At 43.6% G+C, this 11,675-nt stretch overlaps 1 protein-coding gene across 7 annotated transcripts in view; it reads right to left on the minus strand.

Annotated features, from left to right (window-relative positions):
- DYNC1I1 (dynein cytoplasmic 1 intermediate chain 1) overlaps window positions 1-10,931 on the minus strand; it is a 202,978-nt gene extending 192,047 nt beyond the window's left edge. For 2 of the 7 annotated variants that reach the window (XM_048510901.1, XM_048510898.1), the window contains exon 1: window positions 10,638-10,931. The gene's annotated coding sequence lies outside the window, so the exon portion shown is untranslated. Of the gene's footprint in view, window positions 1-8,414; window positions 8,541-10,637 lie in introns of those variants that run through there. The other 5 variants (XM_048510903.1, XM_048510900.1, XM_048510902.1 and 2 more) reach the window with 4 other exon arrangements.
- Window positions 10,932-11,675: the final 744 nt, after the last annotated feature.

Here is an 11,675-nt window from a genome sequence, read left to right on the forward strand (position 1 = left end):
CACATAACTCAGCTCCCTGCCTTCCTCAGAAACTTCTCCCAAATCTCCAGGAATTTCAAAAGATAGAGTTGGCAACCTCAGCCAACATCTGGCTAGATGTCAATAACCAATAAGAAAGTTTCTTGCTGTTTAAGATGCCATCCAATCAAGAATGATATTGTTTAGATCTTATATTATGGTCTTTTGAGTTGCACTCTAAGAAGCGACCTGACCTTATAGAACGTGAACAGATGATAAAGACATTTTCCTTAAACTTCCTTTTAAAGTACAGCTGATCAGAATCTCACCCTACTAGAAGCCTTCATGGACTGTGTCTTAGGAGTTGTCCAGAGCATGGCAGATGTGAGCAAGGGAATAGAATCAAAAAGGCATTAAAATCTACATGGGATTCCTCAAGTTGTAATATGTGAGAACAGCTGCTCTATTTCTTGTGCACAAGGTGTGAGTCCTGGCAACTCAGCCAGATTTTTATTTCTCTGAACACTCTGAGCACTGATAAAAACAATCCCAAGGTAAACATTACTTAAAATATGTAACTTATAAGCCTGTCTACCAGAAAAGAAGTCCCACTGAACACGTGTTTAGGATTGAGCTAAGAGTCATCATTTTTATTGGTCCACTAAAAGTATATTTCCAAATTAAAAAGAGTATGTGGACCTCTGCAATATGATTTATTTACAATGAATTGGATTTCCTTCGTTATAAATCCATACATTCCCAGAAACTTTCATCCTCTAGCAACTGGGTCCTGACGTGTTCAGAAAAGAGGCAAACTTTTGTGTATTTAAGAAACAAATAAAGACATCTGTCATTAATGAAAATGGGAAAATATCACTGAAATATCACTGAAAGAGGGATATTATTGAGATGCACGAGAGGAACTGTCTTTTAATTTTACTTGTTGCATACAAATTTCTGCTTCTGAAACAACATCAGCTAATTGCACTAGAGAATAAACGGGTAACAAAATCCTGTAACATGCTATTCTGAAAACTGCAGCTCATACAAATGTATTAAATGTACAAAAAAAAAATAGGTCAGGCTGTTTAAAATAATCCGCCAGTGTTGTTTTGTTAATGTTATCAGAAATTCAGCAGCTCTATTATTTTGTGAACTCTGCTATTATTCTGTGTGTTTTATAGCACAGTTCTAGACGGTTATATTTCACAAATTTACAAAACAACACATTTTTAAAATAAGACTATCTGCAGAAGATGCAGATGTTTCAGTTTAGGAAACCAATGTTTCCTATTTTGTTCCAAATAACACTTGACCTGGTAACTTCATTAATAGCTGCAGAGGTGGCCAAATGTAAAATGCAGACTTTTTGCTTTCTTAAAATGGAAGATTCCATGTGCTGTGTGGCAGAACAGGCCTGTTCAACCCGCAGGCCCTATTTCACCCAGCAGGGGCAGATTGAGGGGGAGCTGTGCCCGGGGCACACGCGCTCTCTGTGCTTCTGCTGCAGCAGCACCCGCCCCAGAACGCCCCGGCCACGCCCCCACCAAATTCTAGACCATCTTTGTTCTGGAATGATTCGTTTTAGAATGCTTCATTCCTAGTGCCTCCCTAGTTCTGTTAGATAGGCACTAAGCCCCAAGCAGAGCATTCTAAAACAAAGATGGTCCAGCATATGGCAGTGAAGTTACAATTCTGCTCAGATCTTTCAGTGAAAAAGAGTATACTTGTATTAGCATCTCTAAAAAGTTAGTCTCGGCAGGACTGGCAGTCTGCTCAAAGAAAAGGAAAAAAATATGTAAAATGTTCCCTTCACATGTTGACTTTCTATATTTTGTTAATGGGACCCCTTATTGAGGCGACAGTTAAGAAGACCCATCTTCTTCTTACTTTATTCTGGGAATATTTCTGTTAGTTAAGGTCTAAAGAATATTAGTTATAATGGTTGAGGAAGTACAGATGACAGAAAGAGTGTTATACATTCTAACTCTAAACAGATGACATAAATATTTATCAAACTGATTTCAGTGAAATTTATGTCTGTGCTTTAGTATTATAGATATGTGCATTACAAGAATTGAAACAAACTTCTCACAGCCCCAAAACCAGTTACAGACATTTAATAAATAGAAAATATAGCAAACTGTCAGGTTTTTTGCCTATGGGCATACCATATCTCAGATTATGCAGCTTTCTCTCTTTCAAATATACAAAATTTACTAGTGTGGGGAGAGGCATGAGAGAAATTTTATTTGTTATGCCCCTGTTTCACCTCTTGATTGCCAAATGCCATTGCTACTATCTGTCCCTCCCTCAGTCCTCACTTTTTATGTTTCCATCCTGTTTCTCTCCTTTCCCATCTCCCAGGTCCCAACATTTCTCCCTCTCCTCCCCACCAGTTACTATTTTCTCTTTCCACCCCCATAACCTCTCTCTCTTCCTTCTAACACATCCACTCCAAAAGTTGCTGGTATACTTGCTTTGCCCCAGGCTAAGTCTGTTCAGTTGCTATGCACAATGTCACACATGCTTTCATGAAATTGTGTGGGATCTTGGACCTCATTCTCCATTTGTGGAGGGGGGGGGAGTTAACCCTCCTGTTTAAAAAAATTTGGGGATTTTTCTGAAAACCTGAAGTTTCTCTTAGATCTGCAGAAATATCTCCCGCGTCAATCACTGGCCCCATTGTATGGCTGTTTTGATCCACATTCTGGGACCAGGTTCAGAATTACATATAAGATACACATAGACTTATCATGACATTTGACAGTAGCCAAACCCAGCTTAAATACTGTCCCAGTCATTTCTAATACTGACCTTCAAACTGTAGTGTTTTCATCAAAGCTATTTAAATTGATCAAGAGAGTCTTCTCTGTTTTAATGCTACTGCAACAATCATCCTGTATTCTTTGGATGTATGTATTTTCACAGTATTTTAATATGCAGGCATTACAATCACTATAACTATGTAGTGAATCTCAAACTGTAAACACTAAACATTCCACGCTGCATTCAACCATCTCAGTATTAGCAATTAATGAACACAAATACAAAAATTCCACATCCTTAAGTGCTACATGTTTCATGTTACAGTAGTGCCATCTTACTGTAAGAAACTTCACAAATGTACATGCAGGATATTAATATAACTAATCTTGAAAAAGGGCCCAAATTCTGAAGATGGTCCATTCCTACAGTTGCAGACTAACAAAATGAGGAACTGAACTGTCTAGGTCAGAGATTTGAAGCAGGATTCCACTGAACTAGATAAGGAAGATGGTAAAAGAGTAACACAAGCAAACTGACAGTTCTGTTCCAATTACACTGCAGGGCTTAATATGAACATTGATTATGAATTATGCATGTATATTTTTACAAAGCAGATCTGAGTTACAGTTTCAGGCAAAATATCTGGTTGGTTATGAGACTCAACTGTGCTCATATTGAGCTCATTGTTGTATTATCATTAACAGGAACAATCTTACAATCTGAAGGATTTCAAATGTTGTTCCAACAATAATCTCAGGTAACAATGTCTCTCACTCTCTCCATAATCCTTCTCATATCTGTGATGTTGTAAAACTGACAAAATGATAAGATCTCAGCATGCAGTTCATAACAGAAAATTGTTGCCAAGTAAAAAAGCCTTCTAGTGTATTGCAAAATTTGTTTGTTTATATCCCATTATCCATTCACCTAGTAGAGGTTTTCAAACTGTGTTTCATGAAAACCTTGAGTTTCACAGAAGCTCCTCATGTCAATATAAGTAATGGCAAATACTTTCAGCCCCACAGTGACACTAAACAAATTTTCCTGCAAACCTGGGGAACCCCCCCCCCCATTGAAGAAAGATCTGAAATAAAAAAAAATACATTGTGGGAATAAATTCCCAAAAGAAGGAGGAGGAGGAGGAGGAGAGGAGGAGGAGGAGGAGGAGGAGGAGGAGAGCATTCTCTGTGTATGCACAGACAGCTCATTTACCTATCTTCTTCAGAGCTGGCAGAGGTGGCATGCAGGAGCTGTTCTGGGAACAGAGCAGCTCCCAGACACTGACACCACAGCCAGGCCTGAAGCTGGGCCTGAAGCAATAGAAGACCTTCTTCTGGCACAGAATGGCTTCAGGATTCTGCAGTTGCCACAGCCAATCACTGAGGCAGTTGCTAAGGCCTGGTGTCACATCCAGCTAGGGGAGTAGTTGGGATGGGTAGGGGGAGATGAGATTTCCCCCTCCATTAGTCTTGCAGGCTCCCATCATCAATAGGAGATCAAGGTAAGAGAGGGGGAGAAAGAGAGATAGGAGATTATTGATAAGAAGGGGAAGGGAAGAAAAAGCGAAGATTGTCAGAGAAGAGGAGAGAGATAGAGAGGAGTAGGTTGACAGAGAAGGGGAGGAGGAGATTGACAGAGAAGGGCTGGGGGGGTCAAAAGAATGAGGGGGTAGATTGTCAGATAGGGTGAGGGCATAGGCAAAGCTACAAGGGGGCCAGGGGGTGCACTTTGCACCAGGCGCATGCCTGGGAGGGCACAAAAATTCAGGCTTGTGTTTTTTAATATTTTTAGTGTTTTTTTCAGTTTTTTGCCTACAGGGGGCGCAATATTTCAGGGATTTTCGGGAGACTCTCCGGATGATACCACTCAAGTTATCTGAGGGTTGGTTCAGGGGGTCCAAAGTTATGGACTCCCAAAGAGGGTGCCCCATCCCCCATTGTTTCCAATGGGAGCTAATAGGAGATGGGGATACACCTTTGAGGGTCCATAACTTTGGACCCCCTGAACCAAACTTCACCATACCTGGGTGGTATCATCAGGAGAGTATCCTAAAGATACCCTTAATTTTTGGTGCTGCTAGCCTAAAAAGTGTGCCCCCTGCAGGCCAACAACTGAAAAGACACTAAAAAACACAAAAAACACAAACGAACATGGGGGGGGGGGGGCGTGCAAAACTCAGATTTTGCACTGGGCTTCATTTTCCCTAGCTACACCTCTGGGTGCAGGGGAAGAAAGGGGTTGTCAGAGAAGAGGGGGGAATAGAGAGGGGAAAGATGATAGGAAATGGTGAGTGCCTGTAGCTTTAAGAAACAGATTTTCTCAGTTGCAAGGCAACCACAGCAGGTTTGGTTTCTGCAAGTAAAAGGGAGGGGAAGAAGAAGGTATTTGCCAGGGATATTTTCATTTTCGAAAGAGGACTCATCAGGGCTAGGCCCATCATCAACCACTGGGCAACTTGCTATCACCCAGCTTGCATGAGTTACGTAGGCCAGGCTGTCAGCTACAAATGCCAACGTGGAGTATTGGTTAGGGTTTCAGGCTAGGAACTCAAATTTCCATTCTGCTGTGTTAACTTATTGGCTGACCTTGTGCCATTCTCAGCCTAATTTACCTCACAGGCAGGGCCAAGACTGACCATTAAGAGCACATGGATGAGTCCTGGTGGGCTGCCACCCACCCAATCTGGGCCAGCCAACCCTCTAACAGAGGCCATGAGGCAAGGTAGGTTGCTCAGCCCATCCCAGCCCAATTGATACTTGCACAAGGTCTGGCAGACAGTGCTTGGCTGAGCCCTGTTCAAGGTGAGGAAAGGCAGATGACGACTCCCACCCTGGCCTTGTGCAGGGCAGGCAGTTAGCGGTGTCTGGTCTGGCTGAGCCCCATACAAGGGCCATAGTTTTCCTGATTGGAGGGTGGTAGGAGTTTGAAGGGATGGAGAACTGAAAAGGAGTAAGAAATAAAAATAGATCGGTTGGCAAATGGGAAGGTGAAAAAGAAGCAGGCAAGGGGGAGACGCTTTCAAAGAAAAGGAAGAGCAAATAGTGGGAGAGATAAAATAAGATTTACCCCACGACCTTTCAGGTGTCCATTTGTTTTTTAAATTGTTGATCTAAGTACCTACAAATCCATTGGTTGCAGTTGCCCTTTAAAAAAAAACATTCCTCCTCTTCTAAGATGTTGCCAGTTGAGACATATGTATGAGTCATCTTAAAAATCTAAGAATACTGTCTTTTCCTTCAAACTGCTGATTTATTCATATGCAAAATGAATGCAGGTTTGATTGGTTAATCAGTTATACACATATGGACTAAGGCCCAAACATGTAACAGATTGTGCAGGAAATAATGCAGGGAACAGACTGTACCACTTCAGACTGCAGGTGGAGAACATTTCTTGGCATAAAATGTTCCTGCATGAAGAAAACGAAGATGGCGCTGGCTTTCTAATGTTCTACTATTTAATGTACCTGGGCTAGTTCATGTTAGAGAATATTCAAAATTGGTACCACCCCTGAAATCTGAAGTGGTGCAGTCCATTTCCTCAGGATTCTGCCACCTTATTGTGCTTCATATGTAGAACAGACCAGAGAATCCTCCATAATACTCTGTGATATGATTTGGGTTCCTCAGCTTGCAAATCAGTGTGGAATGTATTTACTGAAGGTGGAAAACTACTGGCAAAGTTTAGACCACCAAAGTTGCCCATGATACAAACTATACTGGTCAAACAGACCAATCATTTTGTAAATGAGGTCCAGGCAAACAGCATTTAATTTAACCCTAAGAACATAAGAACATAAGAACAAGCCAGCTGGATCAACCAGAGTCCATCTAGTCCAGCTCTCTGCTACTCGCAGTGGCCCACCAGGTGCCTTTGGGAGCTCACATGCAGGATGTGAAAGCAATGGCCTTCTGCGGCTGTTGCTCCCGAGCACCTGGTCTGTTAAGGCATTTGCAATCTCAGATCAAAGAGGATCAAGATTGGTAGCCATAAATCGATTTCTCCTTCATAAATCTGTCCAAGCCCCTTTTAAGCTATCCAGGTTAGTGGCCATCACCACCTCCTGTGGCAACATATTCCAAACACCAATCACAAGTTGCGTGAAGAAGTGTTTCCTTTTATTAGTCCTAATTCTTCCCCCCAGCACCCTGATAAATGTGTGCATGTTGGTCATATGCCTCACAACAATGAAGAACATGTGTCCTATTTTCAAGATGCAAACATGTAACAAACTTGAAATGTAGGAAGAGATATTGGAAAATGAGCAATGGCAACAAAAAGAGAGAGAGAGAGAATGTAACCCAGGGGCCCAAATAATCCACAAGGGGCACACTGGAAAGTTTTTCTGTGCAAGGCCCACTGAAATGAATGGATATTGCTCAAAGGTCAGTAGTATTTAGGGGAACTGGATCATAAATTGTACTCCAGATGCACAGAAAGTGCAGTGACTGTGGTTGCAGTCTTCTCAGTGATATGGAAAAGATAGCCTTTTCCATTAGATTCAGGTTCACCAAATATCAGTTCCTTTAGTGAATCAAATAGTGGAAATCAAAGATTTAAATGGAAGGTAATAAATCCCACCACATGCCAAGTAAAACTGGTTTCCTAGGGGGCAAGTAACAACATGCTTCAGCATTTGCTCCTTCTGCAGCTATTTTGTGAAATATGAATCTTCTAAGTAACAAACCCCCTGACTAGTTTGCCCATAGTTTTAATGACACACTTGGGATTTATGTTTACTAATTGTGCATGTTGCTAGTCACTTTCCTTTTTATGCACATTATGCAGTTTAAGAATACTTAGTTTCTGGGAAGAGGGCTTAAGTCAAACATAATGTAGCCACTCTTAGGGTCGATTCACACAGATATTTATCCCCTGTCAAGAGAAAACATGGTTGTACAAAATGTCTTTTGAGAACTCATCTTTTCTAAACAGAACTTGACCATAGGGACACCATAGGATGGTTACAAGTCTTAATGTCTTTGAAAAAATGATTACTGTAGTCCTTGAAAGATTGATTTATACCCAAAGAATGCTGCCTTTCAAAGCAAGCACCTTTTTGAACCCTTAGATGTAACAAGAAAGGAAAGCACCAATATGCCATTTCTGAACTTGACTAAAGCATCTATATAGTCACTGCTATACATAGGTAAGCTACTAAACTAGATCATTAGACATACGTAGGAATTTTATTTCCTTCTATATTAAACAAGCTCTTTTGAGAGGGACAAGATGACATACTTTGAAATAGTTGCTAGGCTAGCCTGCTACTTCTCTGATGCCAATAAAATAGCCATAGTTAATAACTGCACAGATTTATATCATGCCTTTTCCAAAATCCTTAAACATTATTTTACTCTGTTGTCTTCTCATAACCACTCTCCAGACAGAGACAAGCAGATGAACAAACTCCAGAAGCAGGCTGAACATAGTTTGATCTAACTTTGAACAAATTATTGGAATTGAGAAGTCAAGTCAGAGGCAGAACTTAAATAGCTCTAGCCCACAGGTGTCACTCGCAGTCCTCCAGATGTTCATGAACTATAATTACCATCAGCCCTTGCCAGTATAGCCAATGCCCATGTTGGGAGGGACTGATGGGAATTGTAGTTCATGAACATCTGGAGGGCTGTGAGTTTGACACCCCTGCTCTAGCCTGACACTGCTCAGCTGTCTTAATCACCTACCTCAGCTGGACTGGCCTAAGCTGCAGTTCTCGGATGGCCACTTGTGGAATGGTGCTGGGGCTCCCTTTGGGTTGTGGTTGTGGTGAGGTAGGGATTAAGGTGCTGGGCCCTGGCTTCAAGACTCCTAGCACTGTAAAATAACAAGGGAGGACCATAACAATCATGACCTGATTGTGGCTGGCTGTTGAGAACATAATTCAGGACTTGATCTGATCAGCTACAACAATCTATCTCTTGAATGTTATCTGCCTGCAGACACCTAAGCAGCTATTGCATTAGTTGTAACAGGGGGAACATCAAAATGACTGCGCGACTTAGTGCCTGTCATATAGAAGGCCCCCGGTTCAATCTCTAGCATCTCCAGTTAAAAGCATCAGGCAGTGGATGATGTTTAAGATCTTGCCTGAGACCTGGGAGAATATTGTCAGCCTTGATAGACAATAATGATTTTGATGGACCAATGGTCTGTTTCAGCATAAAGCAACTTCATGCATTTGTGTGACCACAATTTTCATCTAAAGAATTACATCTCACTGTATAATTTCCAAAGGTCTGCATCTGTGTGATAAGGCAGAAGCCTTGCTGTGTTACAACCACTATGCTGTGTTACAACCACTGTGTTACAACCACTATAGATAAATGTTATTTTCTTCAGATAAAACTCAGTACAGGCTAAAAACGGCCTGAGGAACTACAGTTCCCAGGAGGCCTTGGGGCTCACAAGGTCTCCTGGGAAGTATAGTTCCCATCAGGCCGTTTTTAAGCCTGAACTGTGAATAGGCCTTTTTTTCAGCCTGAAAAAATTCTAGGAAAAGGAAAGGAACTAAGGTAAGGGGGGGGAGGGGGGCGCTGCGGGGGGTGCTGCGGGGGGGGGCCATGGGGGGCGGCTGGAAAATATAGACTGTGCACCGGGCGCAGTTTGGCCCAGCTACGCCTCTGCCTGGGATCCTGGAGAACTTCAGCCAGTCAAAGCTGATAACGCAAAGCTACATGTAAGCTTGATGTAAGGCTGTTTCACATGCTCATATCTGATAAGACAGCAGGAGAGATTCCATCTACAGAGATGGAACAAGATACACGTCATTAAATTATCTTTGCCAATGAAGTATTAAAGAATCCTTCCATATTATAGAATATCATAGCATGAAATTTAAAATCAAAGTGGCACACGAGCATAAATAAAAGACAAATGTCCCCATAATGTTAAAAATGTATTCCTGGGTGATTAACTGCTCAACCTTAAACACCCTTCTAAGTCCATTGACTTCAATGCACTTTGTTTAGGATTGATTTACAAACTTAAATCCAAATAAAACATATGGTTAAAATCAAGAGCCATATAAAAGTGCCTTTGAAAGCATTCCCAGTATTAATACACATATTATTTGACCAGATAACCCTCTGGATTTCTAAAAACGGAAGAACACCATTGCGAAATATATTTTTACGTGTGGTACAAAAGAAAAATAGCCTTACAACACTGAGTTGAACATATAAGTCAAATTATGGAAGATATTGCTGTATTTATGCTGCTTAATCGGTAGGGTCAAGTCATCCTCAAGGGGAGAGAGAGGTTCTCTGCCCCTTTAATTTCCTGGCTTGATTTAACCTCTTCAGCACTGAGAGAAGGCAAGTCATTCCCAAAATTGCAGTCTTTTGCTTTACCCAACTCAGCAGGTATCTATCTTGGTGATGTGCTAATATGGAAGCATTTGATGGATGTGGGAAAGCACCAATGAGAGCCCTGGCCAAATTTCCTCTTGGATCTTGTACCACCATCAGGACAGATCAGAATGAGACCAATGGAGGGATGACCCACATACCCCTATCTTGAACGGCTCGGGGTGGGTGGGGGTTAGCAACCAAGAAGTCTTTCGATGCCGTTCTGGAAATAAAAACTGCCTCCTACTCCCACCCAAAACTAATAGCCGGTTTCAAATCCACACACACGCCTCCGATTTCCCCTCTCCCCTCATTTTCTCCCATGCCAGCCCTTCCCAGCAGGGACCAGATCCTCTGCGAGCAAAGCCCCCAATGCAAAACTGCTGAGCCACGTTAAGGAAGCTGCTGGAGCCGCATCGAGCCAGCCCAAGCCCAGAGCAGCGATCTGGCTTGAGCATCTTTCCCTATTGCACAAGCTGGAAGTCACCGGGGAGGGGCAGGAGGGCGAGAGGCTGGCACCCCCCACCGAGAGCCCTGGGCACACCCAGCGGGCACCGTTACCTTGGCGGCTGAAGCCTCGCCGTCTCCCTGCTCCGTGCGCTCTCAGCCCTGGCCCGGGAGAAGCGCAGAGGCCGGCCGGATCCTCCGCGGCTCGGGATAGGATGCTCCGGCGCTCGTGGCTGGGGATGCGGCGCGAGGGTTGCCGGCGAGGCGGCGGCGGCGGCGAGAAATCTGCTGGCTCACGCTGGCCAGGCTCCTCCCAGCAGCGGCCGCTGCTTCCCTCCCGCCTCGGCCCTGGCCCTGGCAACGCTTCGTGCCCTCCCGATCCCCCTGCAGAGGGATCGAACCCACGGCCAGGCGCAGGACTACACAGTCGGGGGGGGGGGGGGGGGGGGGGGGGGGGGGGCGGGGGCTGAAGGAGATTGGAGGGGTTTACAGAGCCTGCCCAAGATAGGATGCTCTGCTGAGGATCCTGGTCCGGATTGGGGCCACCGATTAAGGGAGAGCATCATCCAGGCTGGCTAACTTTGGGCTGGGAAATTTCTGGAGATTTGGGGATGAAGCCTGGGAAAGTTGAGCTTTGGGGAGGGGCTTCAGCAAGGTGGAATGTCATCGATTCTATCCTCCAAAGAGGCCTCCCCCCGCCCCCCAGGGCAGGTGTCTGCAACCACATCTAGTCTTCTAGTGCCAAACAGATGCCTCAAAAGGCATAGCATTAATAGGTGTCAAACTCGCAGCCCTCCAGAAGCTATGGACTACAGTTCCCATCATCCCCCGCCAGCATGATGCTGGCAGGGGATGATGGGAACTGTAGCCCATAACATCTGGAGGGCCACGAGTTTGACACCTGTTCTAGGTGCACAAAGACGAAAACTTCCTGCTGTGATTGTCCTCCAGCAACTGACATTGAAAGATACATGACCACTGCAAATGGAGGGTTCATAATTTCTGTTCCCTCGCGTCGCATATTTCAGATAGTCAGTTTTTTGTGCTTGCTTGACATCTCTCCTTTAGAGTTTTCAAAGTTCATATTTGCAGTTTCATGGAAATGAGTTACGAGGTCAAGTCTTGTTACTGTTATGATTCTGTCATTACAGT

The sequence above is a fragment of the Sphaerodactylus townsendi genome, linkage group LG11, assembly GCF_021028975.2.
Source record: "Sphaerodactylus townsendi isolate TG3544 linkage group LG11, MPM_Stown_v2.3, whole genome shotgun sequence".
NCBI lineage: Eukaryota > Metazoa > Chordata > Lepidosauria > Squamata > Sphaerodactylidae > Sphaerodactylus > Sphaerodactylus townsendi.